We start from the raw sequence: 15349 nt of genomic DNA, 5'->3' as shown, positions 1-15349 counted from the left end.
GACTCAGTTCTGAAGGGAAAAATTAAAGAATCAGATTAAGCAAAGTGATAATCCTGACCTATACCAGCCAGATCATTCTGGGGTACTATGCTCGGTTTCTGTTGATACATTATGCAACTTTTGAAAATTATGCGAGTAATACATGAACATGGCAAAAGTTCAAACAGACTAGTAGAACATATCCCCCATTTCCCAGAGACAACCAATTTCAGGTTTTCCCTTTTAGTTCTTTTGTGATTACCATCATCACTTTATAGTTTCTTAAAATACAACCATCACATAAGAAACACAATGAACTTATGCTAAGTTCAGCCACACTATTCACAGACTCTCTGTCAGTATTTTTTAGTTAAAATATTGTTAATTGTTTTATTGGTTGTATTCTATTTCTCGGTCTTTCAACTGTAGTCAGCATCTAATTTATTGTCCAAAACATAATTAACATGTCAAAACTTCCTTTGGTTTATTTGCAGTATTTTCTATCTTTTCTTTTTCTAGCTATACCATTACTTTCACATTATTTAAATTTATACATTTTGCTTTGTAAATATAATATCTATGTGCTTTATTAATAGGTGGCTCCTAAGACTATACTTTCAGGGATCATTTCTATAGTTTGTTATTAATGGCTGGCTGCTAAAAAGTAGACACCATTTGATAGTAGACTGAAGAGGGTGTTTACTTGGAATATTATTTACAGAGTCTATAAATGGATTAACCTATGGGTCAATGACTGGTCCTGCATCTCTCATAAGACAACATCACAGATGTCAAGTTTAAATAAAGTCTCTACCTGCTACTGACTGCGGAAACCATGCCATATGCGTTTACTTTTGCAATTTGAACATGATTTTCTAGTATATCCTTCTTTTTTTTTTGAGTTTTTACTTGCCTTTCTTTTTCCATGTTGACAAATAAAGCACAAAGCACTTTTTTTCATTATACCACTAACATAGTTCAAGTTCTTAATTATGTAATTTCTGTAATAGAATATTCTGTCTTCTTAAGGCTGTATTTCAAAATGTTTTCTGATTTATCTTTCAGTTTGGATCCTGTTATTTTTAGGTCAGATTAGTGACCATTTACATAGCGTTTATTTTCAGTGTAATCCTTAGTAAATTTGACTATTTCTATTATCCTGTGTTGTATTCTTGGATTCTTTTAAGTTTTGCTAGGCTACATTCTTAAGTTATGTATCTACACATGTGTTTTTTTCAAAATAGGCAACTGGGAGATAAACTTTTTGGTTCCTTGCATTTTAAAATATTATTTTGTCCATATAATTGGACCACTATACTGATTATTTTGTTCATCTATTTGCACGGTATTTTTTGCTGGTATGTCAGTTGGGGTTCTTTAATTATAAATAATGGAATTAAATTCTGGCTAACCTAAGTAAATATGAATATATTGAAAGGATATTGGTGGCTTCAGGAATCTATGGGAAGTTTGAAAAGTGCTAGGCACTAGACAAGACTCAAAGCAGCTCAGAAATCAATGCCTTTCTGGTCTTTTACTGCTGATATATCTTTTTATGTTACTATTCTGAGTTCCTATTTCTTCACTTTGATATATTGCTCAATATCATCTCAAATTGCTTTCTCCGTTTTTCCCCCTAGAAGTCCATCAACATCTCTTACACTGATGGTGCTTTTTTAAAAGCACTGTCCAGGCTTTATTCTCTTTTTGTATCTTTTTGCCATTATTGCCTTGAGATTTCAGAAGAGATGAGAGACTATATATTTTAAGAGTATGTTGGAAAATTGTTATGTCCAGAGAGCATTCAGAATGGAAAAGGGACTGAAAATTATGTTACCAGGGACACGAAGGGCTAGACTGCTAATGTTTATTACAAAGTCTTAGGATGGCTGACATGTTAGCAGTCTCCCAAATGGCCCAGAATTCTAGGAAATCGAATAGTGGAAAATTTGGACTCAGCATAAGGAAGATCTGTCCTTTCTTTTCTCTGTTCTCTACATTCCATCATATGAGTCAATGTTTTACATAACTGGCAAGGGCCTTATTTCTGACTGGGAAGTGATTATTCCTGTTTATATTTAATGCAGGGAATTCCTCATTTATTAATGTACTCTTCTAAGAGGCCTTCCTCCTACCTTACCTTAGCCACAAGTATTTTTTTCTACAGCATTTGTTATAACAATTAGAGACTTATCAAGGAACTGTGGAATAAATGAAGTCAGGAAGGACAAATATAGAGAAAGACGACTTTCATTGCTATTGTTAGGTTCAGATAAAACAGGCAAGATTAAATATAAATATCGTGGGTTAAGCTTATGGGGAAATTTCCCAAGATGATTGATTTTAAAAGTCATGTATTTCCAAAGAAGCAAGGATACCTTAAACTCCAGAGGTATTTAAAAAAATCAAGCTTAAATAGGTTATAATCTGTCTGAATAATTTAGTGTGGTACTGTTTGAAAGTGGGACGAAGGATTAAAATAACAGATTTCTAGCAATTTTTCACAGGATCCTGGGGCTCATAGGAGTGCAAGTCAGCTACTCCCCATGATGGGTGTGTGTGTGTGTGTGTGTGTGTGTGTGTGTGTGTGTATACATACCTTAACAGTGGCATTCTATGAGTCTCATCCAAACTTTAGCTAATGAAAATCTTACTTTTGTCTGTCTGTCTAGGCTTTCACAAATGATTTTTATTTGAAGAAATACAAGTAAAAACTGGAGAAAACTTCTGAGCTTAATATAGAAGACTATATCAATATATACATAGAGGCTTAGAGATGCTTTGATTCATGCTAGCAGTTTTGTTCTTCTTGAGTTCTTATATCTAACTATGTAGTGACACGTGGGAATAGCCTAGAATAGTTTAAAATTCAGTGAGATGCTGATATTGATGGTCTTTTTTACCCTTTAGCAAAACAGTCTCATCTTTTTTTTTTTTTTTTTTTTTGAGACGGAGTCTTGCTCTGTCGTCCAGGCTGGAGTGCAGTGGCACGATCTCGGCTTATTGTGACCCACACCTCCCAGGTTCAAACAATTCTCATGCCTCAGCCTCCTGAGTAGCTGGGACTACAGGCCGTGCCACCACACCCAGCTAATTTTTTGTATTTTTAGCAGAGACGGGGTTTCACCAAGTTGGCCAGGCTGGTCTTGAACTCCTGACCTCAGGTGATCTGCTGGCCGTGGCCTCCCAAAGTGCTGCAATTACAGGTGCAAGCCACTGTGCCTGGCTCAATCTCACATTTTTGGGAGGAGGAAAGCAAATCTATATTTTTTATAATTGAAGTCCTGAAAGTAGAAGAGGAATTCCAGTTCATTAAGCCTTTAAGCTAAAGGACTAGCACTATGGGAACGCCTGAGACCTTGATCAAAGAGTACATTAGAACCCATCTCAAGCTGTGATAGTAAGTCTTTTTGCCAAGGGTTGGGAAGTATCCATCACCTCAAGTATTATCTTTTGTGCTTCAAACAATCAAATTATATTCATTTCATTATTTTTAAATATATAATTAAATCATTTTTTACTATAGTCACGCTGTTGTGCTAGCAAAACAAGGTCTTATTCATTCTTTCTAACTCAATTTTTGTATCCATTAACCATCACAACTTGTCCCCCATTTCTTCCACTACCCTTCCTAGTCTTTGGTAACAGCTTTATAATCTCTGTTTCCATGAGGTCAATTGTTTTAATTTTAGCTCCCACAAATAACTGAGAACATGCGATGTTTGTCTTTCTACGCTTGTCTTACTTCACTTAACAAAATAATCTTCAGTTCCATCCATGTTGTTGCAAATGACTGGATCTCATTCTTTTTTTTAATCACTGAACTCCATACCACATTTTCTTTATCCATTCATCTGGTTTTGGCCTTTTAGGTTAATTCCAAATCTTGGCTATTGCGAAAAGTGCTGCAATAAACATAAGAGTGCAGATATCTCTTCAATATAATGATTTCCTTTCTTTTTTCTTTTTATTATACTTTAAGTTCTAGGGCACATGTGCACAACGTGCAGATTTGTTACATATGTATACATGTGCCATGTTGGTGTGCTGCACCCATTAACTCAGGTATATCTCCTAATGCTATCCCTTCCTGCTACCCCCTCCCCACAATAGGACCCGTTGTGTGATGTTCCCCTTCCTGTGTCCAAGTGATCTCGTTGTTCAGTTCCCACCTGTGAGTGAGAACATGTGGTATTTGGTTTTCTGCTCTTGCAATAGTTTGCTGAGAATGATGGTTTCCAGCTGCATGCATCATGTCCAAAAAAGGACACGAACTCATCCCTTTTTATGGCTGCATAGTATTCCATGGTGTATAGGTGCCACATTTTCTTCATCCAGTCTGTCGCTGATGGACGTTTGGGTTGATTCCAAGTCTTTGCTATTGTGAATAGTGCCACAATAAACATATGTGTGCATGTGTCTTTATAGCAGCATGACTTATAATCCTTTGGGTATATCCCCAGTAATGGAATGGCTGGGTCAAATGGTATTTCTAGTTCTAGATCCTTGAGGAATCGTCACACTGTTTTCCACAATGGTTGAACTAGTTTACAGTCCCACCAACAGTGTAAAAGTGTTCCTATTTCTTCACATCCTCTCCAGCACCTGTTGTTTCTTTATTTTTTAATGATTGCCATTCTAACTGGTGTGAGATGCTATCTCATTGTGGTTTTGATTTGCATTTCTCTGATGACCAGTGATGATGATGAGCATTTTTTCATGTGTCTGTTGGCTGTATGAATGTCTTCTTTTGAGAAGTGTCTGTTCATATCCTTTGCCCACTTTTTGATGGGGTTGTTTGTTTTTTTCTTGTAAACTTGATTGAGTTCTTCGTACGTTCTGGATATTAGTCCTTTGTCAGATGAGTAGATTGCAAAAATTTTCTCCCATTCTGTAGGTTGCCTGTTCACTCTGATGGTAGATTTCCTTTCTTTTAGGAGTGGGATTGGTGGATTGGATGGTAGCTCTGTGGTTAGTTTTTTGAAGAACTTCCAAATGTTCTCCATAGTGGTTGTACTAATGTACATTCCCATCAACTGTGTACAAAGTTTCCCTTTTCTCCACATCCTCCACCAGCATTTGTTACTGCCTGTCTTTTGGATAAAAGCCATGTTATATGGATGAGATGGTATTTCATTATAGCTTTGATTTGCATTTCTCTGATGATCAGTGATGTTGAGTACTTTGTCATATACCTCTTTGCCATTTGTAGGTTTTCTTTTGAGAAATATGTGTTCAGATCCTTTGACCATTTTGAATTGGATTATGATAGTTGTTTGAGCTCCTTATATATTCTTGTTGTTAATCTCTTGTCAGATAGGTAGTTTTCAAATATTTTCTTCCATTCTGTGGTTTGTCTCTTCACTTTGTTGATTGTTTCCTTTGCTGTGCAGAAGTAACTTGATGTCATTCCATTTATCCACTTTTGCTCTCATCACCTATGCTTATGGGGTATTACTCAAAAAATCTTTATCTAGTTCAATGTCCTAGAGAGCTTCCTCAGTTTCTTTGTAGTAGTTTCATAGTTTGAGGTCTTAGATTTATGTCTTAATCCATTTTGACTTGATGTTTGTATATGGTGAGAGTTAGGAATCTAGTTTCATTTTTTGCATTTGAATGTCTAGTTTTCCCAGCATCATTTATTAAAGAGACTGCCCTATCCCCAATTGATGTTCTTGGCACCTTTGTCAAAAATGAGATCACTGTAGATGTGTGGATTTCTTTCTGCATTCTCTATTCTGTTCCACTGATTTATATGTCTGTTTTTATGCCAGTACTATGCCATTCTGGTTACTATACCTCTGTAGAATAATTTGAAGTCAGGTAATTGTGATTCCTGCAGTTTTCTTCTTTTTGGTTATGATAGTTTTGGCTATTCTGGGTCTTTTATGGTGCCATATACATTTTAGATTCTTTTTTCTATTTTTGTGAAAAATGTTTTTTGTATTTTGATAAGGATTGTATTGAATCTGTAGATTGCTTTGGGTAGTATGGACATTTTAACAATACTGATTCTTCCAATTTATGAACATGGAATATTGTTCCATTTTTTGGTGTGCTTTTCAATTTATTGCATCAGTATATTAGGGATTTCATTGCAGAGAACTTTCACTTATTTTGTTAATACCTAGGTATTTTATTTTATTTGTAGTTATTATAAATGAAATCATTTTCTTGATTTATTTTTCAAATTGTTCACCATCGACATATAGAAATGTTACTGACTTTTGTATGTTGATTTGTAGTTTGCAACTTTACTGAATTTGTTTATCAGTTCTGATAGTTTTTTTGTGGAATCTTTAGGTTTTTCCAAATATAAGATCATATCATCTGAAAGATGGATAATTTGACTTCTTCCTTTCCAAATTGGATGTCCTTTATTTCTTTCTCTTGTCTGATTGCTCTAGCTAGGACTTCCAGTACTATGTTGAATAACAGTGGTAAAATGAGCATCCTTGTTTTGTTCCACATCTTAGTGGAAAGGCTTTAAGTTTTTCTCCATTCAGTATGATCCTAGCTGTGGATCTGTCATACATGGCGTTTATTATGTTGAGGTAACTTCCTTCTACATTCAGTTTTTGGAGAGTTTTTATCATGAAGGGATGTTGAATTTTATCAAATACTCTTTCAATATCAATTGAAAAGATCTTTGGTTTTCGTTCTTCATTCTGTTGATACGAAGTATCACATTGATTGATTTGCATATGTTGAATCATCATTGCATCTCTGTAATAAATCCTGCTTGGTCATGATAAGTGATCTCTTTAATGTGTTGATGAATTTCATTTGCTAGTACTTTGTAGAGGATTTTTACATCAATATTCATCAGGGATATTGGCCTGTAGTGTTTTTTTTTTTTTTTTTTTTTTTTAATATGTCTTGTCTGGTTTTGGTATCAGAGTAATAATGGCCCTATAGAATGAGTTTCAAAGTATCCTCACCTTTATTTTTCAGAATAGTTTGAGTAGGATTGGTATTAGTTCTTTAAATGTTTGGGAGATTTGGCAGCGAAATCATTGGGTCCCATGCTTTTCTTTGCTGCAAGACTTTTATTACAGCTTCGGTCTTATTACTTGCTATTGTTTTGCTCAGGTTTTGTATTTCTTCATGGTTCAACCTTGGTAGGTTGTATATGTCTGGGAACTTATCCATTCCTTCTAGATTTTCCAATTTACTAGCATATAGTTGCTCAGAGTAGCCATCTATGACCCTTTGAATTTCTGTGGTATTGGTTTTAATGTCTCCTTTTTCATCTCTGATTTTATTTATTTTGGTCATCTCTCTTTTTTTATTAGTTAGTCTGGGTAAAGGTTTGTCAATTTTATCTATCTTTCAAAAACACAAACTTTATTTAATTTGTCTTTTGTTTTGTTTTCTTAGTTTTAATTTTATTTATTTCTCCTCTAATTTTTATTATTTCTTTTCTTTCCTAATTTTGGGATTGGTTGCTCCTGTTTTTTAGTTCTTTAAGATGCATTGTTAGGTTATTTTTTGGAAGTTTCTTTTTCTTTTTTTGATGTAGGTGCTTATATCTATAATTATCACTCTTAGTCCTGCTTTCACTGTATCCCATAGGTTTTGGTGTGTTGTGTTTCCATTATCATTCGTTTCAAGAAAATTTTCAGCTTCCTTCTTAATTTCTTCATTGACCCACTGGTCATTCAGGAATATGTTGTTTAATTTCCATGTGCTTGTACAGTTTTTAAAATTACTCTTGTTATTGATTTCTAGTTTTATTCTATTATTAGAGAAGTTGCTTGATATTATTTCTTTTTTTTTTTTTTTTTGCATATTTTCCTACTTGTTTTGTGACCTAACACATGGTCTGTCTTGAGAATGATTTATGTGCTGAGCAGAATGTGTATTCTGTAGCTGTTGGATGAATTTTTTTTGTAAATCTCTTTTAGGTACATTTGGTCTGTATTGTACATTAAGTCTGATGTTTCTTTGTTGATTTTGTCGGGGTAATCCGTCTAATGCTGAAAGTGGGGTGTTGAAATTTCCAGCTGTTATTGTATTGTGGCCTATCTCTCTCTTTAGGTCTGATAATATTTGCTTTATATGTCTAGGTGCTCCAGTGTTGGTTGCATATCTGTTTACAATCATTATATTCTCTTATATTCTCTTGCAGAATTAACCCCTTGATTATACATAGTGAACTTCTTTTTCTCTTCTTATAGTATTTTTCTCAAAATAAGTTTTTTTTCTGCTGTAAGTATAGCTATGTCAGCTCTTTTATGCTTTTCATTGGCATGGAACATATTTCCATCCCTTTATTTTGAATGTAAATGTGCCTTTATAGGTGAAATGTGTTTTTTTGTAGGGAACAGATCACTGCATCTTGTTTTTCTTTTTTTTTTTTTTTCTCATTCAGCCACACTATGTCTTTTGATTGGAGAGTTCAGTCCATCTGTATTCAATGTTTTTTTCTTTTTTTGATAAGTAAGGACTTACTCTTGTCATTTTGTTGTTTGTTTTCCGGTCCTTTTGTGGTGTTCTCTTCCTCCTTTCCTTCCATCCTGCATCCTATCTTTCTTTAGTGAAGATGATTTTCTCTGGTAGTATGATTAAATTTCTTGCTTTTTGATTCTTCATGTATCCATTGTTTGTTTTTTGATTTGAGATTCTATGTTGCTTGCAAACATTATCTTTTAACCTATTATTTTAAACTTATGACAACTTAATACTGATTGCATAAACAAAAAGAAAACTAATAAAATCCCTATATTTTAAATGTATTCCCTCGCTTTTAAACCTTTTGTTGTTTTTCTTTATGTCTCATTGCACTATGTCTTGAAAATTTATTGTAGTTGTTATTTTTGATTGGTTCATCTTTTAATCTCTTAAGAGTTTACATAACACAATTATAGTGTTATAATATTCTATCTTTTTCTGTGTACTTACTATCACCAGTGAGTTTTGTACCTTCAGAAGATTTTTAATGTTGATTAGTATTCTTTGTTTTCTGGTTGAAGAACTCCCTTTAGCATTTCTTGTAGGAGAGATGTGACACTAATAAAATCCCTCAGCTTTTGTCTGTCTGGGAAAGTGTTTATTTTTTCTTCATATTTGAAGGATGTTATTACTAGATATACTATTCTAAGGTAACAGTATTTTCCTTCAGCACTTTAAATATGTAATGCCACTTACTCCTGGCCTGTAGGGTTTCCACTGAAAAATCTGCTGCTGGATAGAGCTTCATTGTATGTTATTTGTTTCTTTTATCTTGCTGCTTTTAGAATCCTTTCTTTATCCTTGACCTTTGGGAGTTTGATTATTAAATCTTTTGAGGTAGTCTTCTTTGGGTTAAATCTGCCTGGTGTTCTATAACCTTCTTGTACATGGATATTGATATCTTTCTCTAGGTTTGGGAATTTCTCTGTTATTACCCTGTTGAATAAACTTTCGATCCCACCTCGTTCTCTTCATCCTCTTTAAGGACAACAACTCTTAGATTTTCCCTTTTGTGCTTATTTTTCTAGATCTTGTAGCTGTGTTTCATTTTTTTCTTCTGCTTTATCAATTCTGCTATTAAGACACTCTAATGCATTCTGCAGTATGTCAGTTGCATTTTTTATCTCCAGAATTTCTGTTGGATTGTTTTTAATTATTTCAATCTCTTTGTTAGATTTATCTGATAAAATTCTGAATTGCTTCTCTGTGTTATCTTGAATTTCTTTGAGTTTCTTCAAAACAACTATTTTGCATTCTCTGTCTGAAAGGTCACATATCTCTGTTTCTCCACGATTTGTCCCTGGTCCCTTATTTAGTTCATTTGGGGAGGTCATGTTTTCCCTATGTTTTCCTGACTAAGCTTGATGCTTGTGTGTGTTTGTCAGTGTCTGGACATTGAAGAGTTGGATATTTATTGTAGTCTTTAAAGTCTGGGCTTCTTTGTACCTATCCTTCTTGAGAAGGCTTGCCAGATATTCAAAGGGACTTGAGTGTTGTGATTTAAGCCAATCTGCATTAGGGGATACCCTAACTCTGGCAATATTGTGGTTCTTGCTGACCTATAGAAGTATTGTTTTGGTGGTCTTGGAATAAATCCAGAATTCTTTGGATTACCAGGCATAGAGGCTCTTGTTCTCTTCCCTTACTTTGCCCTAAATAAACATAGTCTCTCTCTCTCTGTGCTGAGCTGCCTGGAGCTTGGGGCAGAATGACACAAGCACCCCTGTGGCCACCACTACTTGATTGCACTACATCAGACCTGAAGCCAACAGAGCACTGCGTCTCACCCAAAGCCCGTGATAGTTACCACCTGGCTGCTGCTTATGTTCACTCAATGCCCTAGGGCTGTATGATCAGCAGATGGTGAAGCCAGTCAGGCTTGTGTCCTTCCCTTCATGGTGGCATGCTGCCCCAGGTCCCGGGTGAGTCCAGAGATGCTGTCCAGGAGCCAACGCCTGGGGTCAAAAACCTTAGAAATCTACCTGATGCTTTTCATTCTGTAGCTAGCTAAGCTGGCATTCAAATAATGAGACAGTGTCCATGCCTCTCCTCCTTCCCCTGTCCACAGGCAAAGGAGTATCTCTCTGTGGTCACCATCACCACAGGCCTACAGGGACTAATGCCAGCCTGCCACTGATGTTCATTTAAGGCTCAAGGCCTCTTATATCAGGTTGTGGTAGCCATTCAGGGCAGTGGGCTCCCGTCTGGCCCAGGACCAGTCCAGAAATGTTGCCAAGTGTTGAGGCCTAAAACTGGGAACCCCACGAGCCTGCTTGATGTTCTACTCCACAGTGGCCAAACTAGTACAAAACAGAGTCCACTTTACTATTCTCTCTGCTTTTCTCATGCAGAAGGAGTCTCTCACCATAGCCACCATAGCTGGGAACGTGCTGAGTCTCACCTGAAGCCAGCACATTTCAGAGTCTCAACTAAACCCACGGCATACTACTTGAGTATCATTGCTGGTTATTCAGGGCCCAGGGACCCTTTAGTTAGCAGGTGATGAATCCTGCCATGACTGGGTCCTTCCCTTCTAGGCAGTGGATTCACTTCTGGCCCAGGGTGTGTCTAGAAATGTCATCAGGGTTTAGGGCCTGGAATGGGGGTCTCATGACCCTGCCTGGTGCTCTATACTACTGTGGGTGAGCTAGTATCCAAGATGCAAGTCAAAATTCTCTTGATTCTTCCCTCTCCCCTCCTCAAGCACAAGGAAGGAGTCACTTTAGTTGTTGCAAGCTGTGCTGCCTATGGTTGAGAGAAGAGTGTGCAAGCACTCCTTTAGCCACCCTGGCTGGTGTCTCGCAAGGTTGTGTGCTGCTTAAATCCACTGCCTCTGACCCCAGCACAGCACTAGGGCTTGCCTAGAAGTTGCAATCCTTGTGGTCTAGACTGCATTTCATGTTCATTTAGCGTCCCAGAAAACTTTAGCCCACAGTTATGAGGCTTGCTGCAATTCAAATTCCAATGACCGAGACAGGCAATTTCCCTGTGGCTAGGGCTTGTCTAAATGCTCCCGCCATGGATGGAATTGGATGAATTCAGTCTGGTTCTGCTTTCTACTGTGACAAGGCAGCACTGAGTTAAATGTAAAATCTCATAATGCTTGCGCTCTCCTTCCCCGAAGTGCACAGATTCTCCACACCACGCGGCTGCTGGGGGATGGAGGATGGGTGGTTTCTGCAATTCAAGACTGTCTTTCCTACACTCTTAATGCCTCTTTCAGTGATATGAAATTAAAACCAGGCATTTTGATTGCTCGTCTGATTTTTGGTTGTTACGAAGGTTTTTTCTTTTTTTGTTTTTCTTTTCTTTTTCTCTCTCTCTCTCTCTCTCTCTGTGTGTGTGTGTGTGTGTGTGTGTGTAAATCACTGTTAAATTTGGTGTTCCTGTTTGATTGGTGGAGAAGAATCATTGGTGGAGCCTTCTATTTGGACTTCTTGCTCTGCCCTTCCCAGCTAAGTCTTAGAGATTTTTCTATTTTGCAGTCATATCTATTTAGGTTTTTACTTTCTTTCTCTCTCTCTCTCTCTCTCTCTCTTTTTTTTTTTCTCACAAATGTACTTATTTGTTTGTTTGCTTTTCCTAAGGGTCCAAACAGATCAAAAAGTACTAGGGTCTATGGGGAGGTTAAATGATCCCAGAAAATGTCAGTGTAGGATCTTTGATGAGATCTACGTTTATTTTTATAAATCATGAAACATGTCTAATATTCAAAATAAGAATCAACAAAATAAATTTTCAGGTGCTCACAAAGTTGCTCAAGAACACTGGCCAGTCTACACTGAAATTGTCCTTTCTTACCCAGCAGAGAAATCTAGTTATTGTAAGCCTCAGAAAACACACCATAATTACCCGTCTCTCTCCACAACAAGCTTTCTGCTTCTCAAGAGCAGAAACAGAAACATGAAACCAAACCACTTTCAAAGGGCTCAGGTAGATGTGATGGGCTGCCACACCAAGCTGGGAATTGTCTGTCAAGTTTCCACAGTGAACAAAACCCTAAAAGCAAGTTGGAGTTTTTGTCTGTGCCAATACTGAAAATGTTTATTGGCAAACTGAACGAAATAAACTTCACAATAACGTTACCTTCGTAACGGTTTCACCTTTAATCTTTACCCAAATATGTGAGGCTATATTGGCACCAATGCAATATAATGCACTTCAATTAATTTGAGCTTGAAGCAATGGTTTGTAACAGCACTTTTTTTTTCCTTGGAAATCTTTCTGCAAATGACATAAGGAACTGATGTGTATCATTTGGACTTGTTTTTATTTTTCCAGATATTTTTGTATAAGAGATAAAAATAAGTGCTTAAATAAATGAATTACTTTGATTAGAGAAATACAGAAAAAATTAATTATCATTATAATACCCTTTCCTTGAGTTTAAGTAATTATTTTTCCTCACTTCAGTGACTTCAACATGTTCATAGGCATTAGTGAATTAAATCCAATAAACATTTGCTGAGTACCTAATGCATTCAATACACTGTGCTAGATACTACAGGGAATAATACAAACATGAATATGATTACACCAGATCACTAATGCATTTATACAAGATGTGAGCACATAAAGAATTATAATAAAAGGCAAATTTCAAAATTCTGGTGTCACAAGAGCAGAGCTAACCGAAACTGTGGTACACAGGAGCTTGAGATCACACATTGTTACAGAGACCCGGAAAGGTCCTGGAAGAAGTGACCCTAACCAGGGACTAGAAAATGGGAATGTCTCAACAGAAAGAGAGGTGCTAAAGTGTGCAGTGTTTCAGGGAAGGTTGAGTGATTTAGTTTGGCTGGCTTTAAGACAAAAATGAGGTAGCTGTGGGCAGTAAGACTTAATAGAAGATAAGTCTACAATGGTGGTTGGGGGATATACTGAAATTTAATTATAACATAGCTAGTATTTATCACATTCTTATGTACAAAGTGCCAGGATTTACATGTGCTGTTCTTATAACTCCCACAATCGTCCAATAAAGTAGGTACTATTATTCCACTTAAAAACGAGGACACATTTTAGAATGGCAGATTCAGGAAGCATAGTTTAGGAGGAAGCCACAGATTATGGTGGTTAACTGTATGACTTTTGGAGCCATAGGTTTAAATCCTACCTATTTCTTCTACTGAAAACCTTGGCAAATCTCCTAACTGCTCCATGGCTTACTTTCTTTATCTGTAACATGAGGTTGAAAGAGTAATTTCCTTTTGGAAATGTAATGAGTATTAAACATAGTGCCCAGCAAATAAGTTGTTATTAGTTTGAACCATACGAAATCATTGCCTTTGTAGTCAAATATTGGCAATTTCAAATGGCTCAATTTAATAGGTATTAGATGTTTTTAATTTAGAAGACAAATGAATGTCATTGAAAGGTTTTGCCCTCTGTATCTACATCTTATTTCTCATTCTTTCCCATATATATACCTCCACCCAATAGTTACACTTGCTATCTTTATCACTTCATCAATTGCATTGCAAGGGGCTTCTTTCCCCTTCAGTTTCAAAAACCAATCTAAATAGCCCTAAACCAAATTAAATGGTAATGACACCTAACTGAATATTTCATAGTAGAGCCAAGGGATAATAAAATACACCACTATATCAGGGAAAACCATATATATAAAATGTTTAATATTTCAGCTATGGAACCAGACTTGTAATAAGTAATACATATATATGGGAAATTTTATAAAAATGTTTCAGATAATTCCTTCACTCATTCATTTATTCTTTCATTCACTTATATATTCAATCAATTTTTATTGAGCACATCCTATGCACAAGACACAATATTAGGTACAGAAAAGCATATAAAGATAAATGTGACACATTCTTTACCATTAATAATAATATATATTATCTAAAATTTAATTTGAGCTAATATGTAACTGACAATGAAATATCTGGACCACCTAAAACAAGAATAAATGATTCTGTGACAAGTTTATATTCTTGCATTATGCAAAAATGATTCTAAAATAAACTATTTTTTCCCAGAAATTGTATGAGTTATATATTGCTATGTAACAAATTACCCCAAATTTAGCAGCATAATACAACAAACACTTCTTATCTCATACAGTTTCTGAGGATGAGGAATCCAGAATGGTTTCCTTGGGTTTTCTGACCGAAGGTCTCTCATGAAGTTATGGCCAAGCTATTAGACAGGGCTGCAGTTGTCTGAAGGCTTGACTGAAGCTGGAAGATCCACTTCTAAAATGGCTGTTGACAGGAGGCCTCAATTCCCTGCTGGCGTTTGACAGAAGGTCTCAGTTCTTCATCATGTAGGTCTTTCCAGGGCTGTTCAGGACATGGCAGTTGAATTCCCCCAGAGCAAGTGATCCAAGACAGAGCAAGGAGGAAGCCATAGTGACTTTTATGACCTACTTCAAAGTTTCACAGTCTCTTCCATTTTCCTATATTTGTTAGAAGTCCCTAATTGCTAAAAGAGTACATTTTTAAATGTTCTCACCACAAAGAAATGTAAGTATATGATGTTATGGATATGTTAATTCACTTGATTTAATAATTCCACAGTGTGTACATATATCATAATATAATATTGTACCCCATAAATACATACAATTATTATTTGTCAATTAAAAATAAAATAAAAAGAAGTAAGTCACTAAGTCCAGCCCATTTGCAAGGTGAGGAGAATTAGGCTCCATCTCTTCAAAGGAGGAGAATCAGACTTTATGGATATAAAACTACCACAGAAGTGATGTTAATGACTCATTTGAATAATTGATTTGAATTGTTTTGCATTTGGTAGAACTTTGTGCTTGCATGTGCTTGTTACTTTTTTGTTCATAAGTTTTAAATAATAACTTTTCTACTTCCTGATTTAAAAAGTAACAAATATTAAGTATAGAACACTTAATACATATAGGGAAATTAGAAAAACATGA

General features: G+C 35.8%; 1 pseudogene; it reads left to right on the top strand.

The window, feature by feature from the left end:
* Positions 1-584: 584 nt before the first annotated feature.
* On the top strand, positions 585-683 carry LOC114678631 (small nucleolar RNA U3; annotated as a pseudogene).
* The last annotated feature ends 14666 nt before the right edge of the window (positions 684-15349 follow it).

Source organism: Macaca mulatta, chromosome 5 (assembly GCF_049350105.2).
Source record: "Macaca mulatta isolate MMU2019108-1 chromosome 5, T2T-MMU8v2.0, whole genome shotgun sequence".
NCBI lineage: Eukaryota > Metazoa > Chordata > Mammalia > Primates > Cercopithecidae > Macaca > Macaca mulatta.
This window is presented reverse-complemented; position numbering and strand designations above follow the sequence as displayed.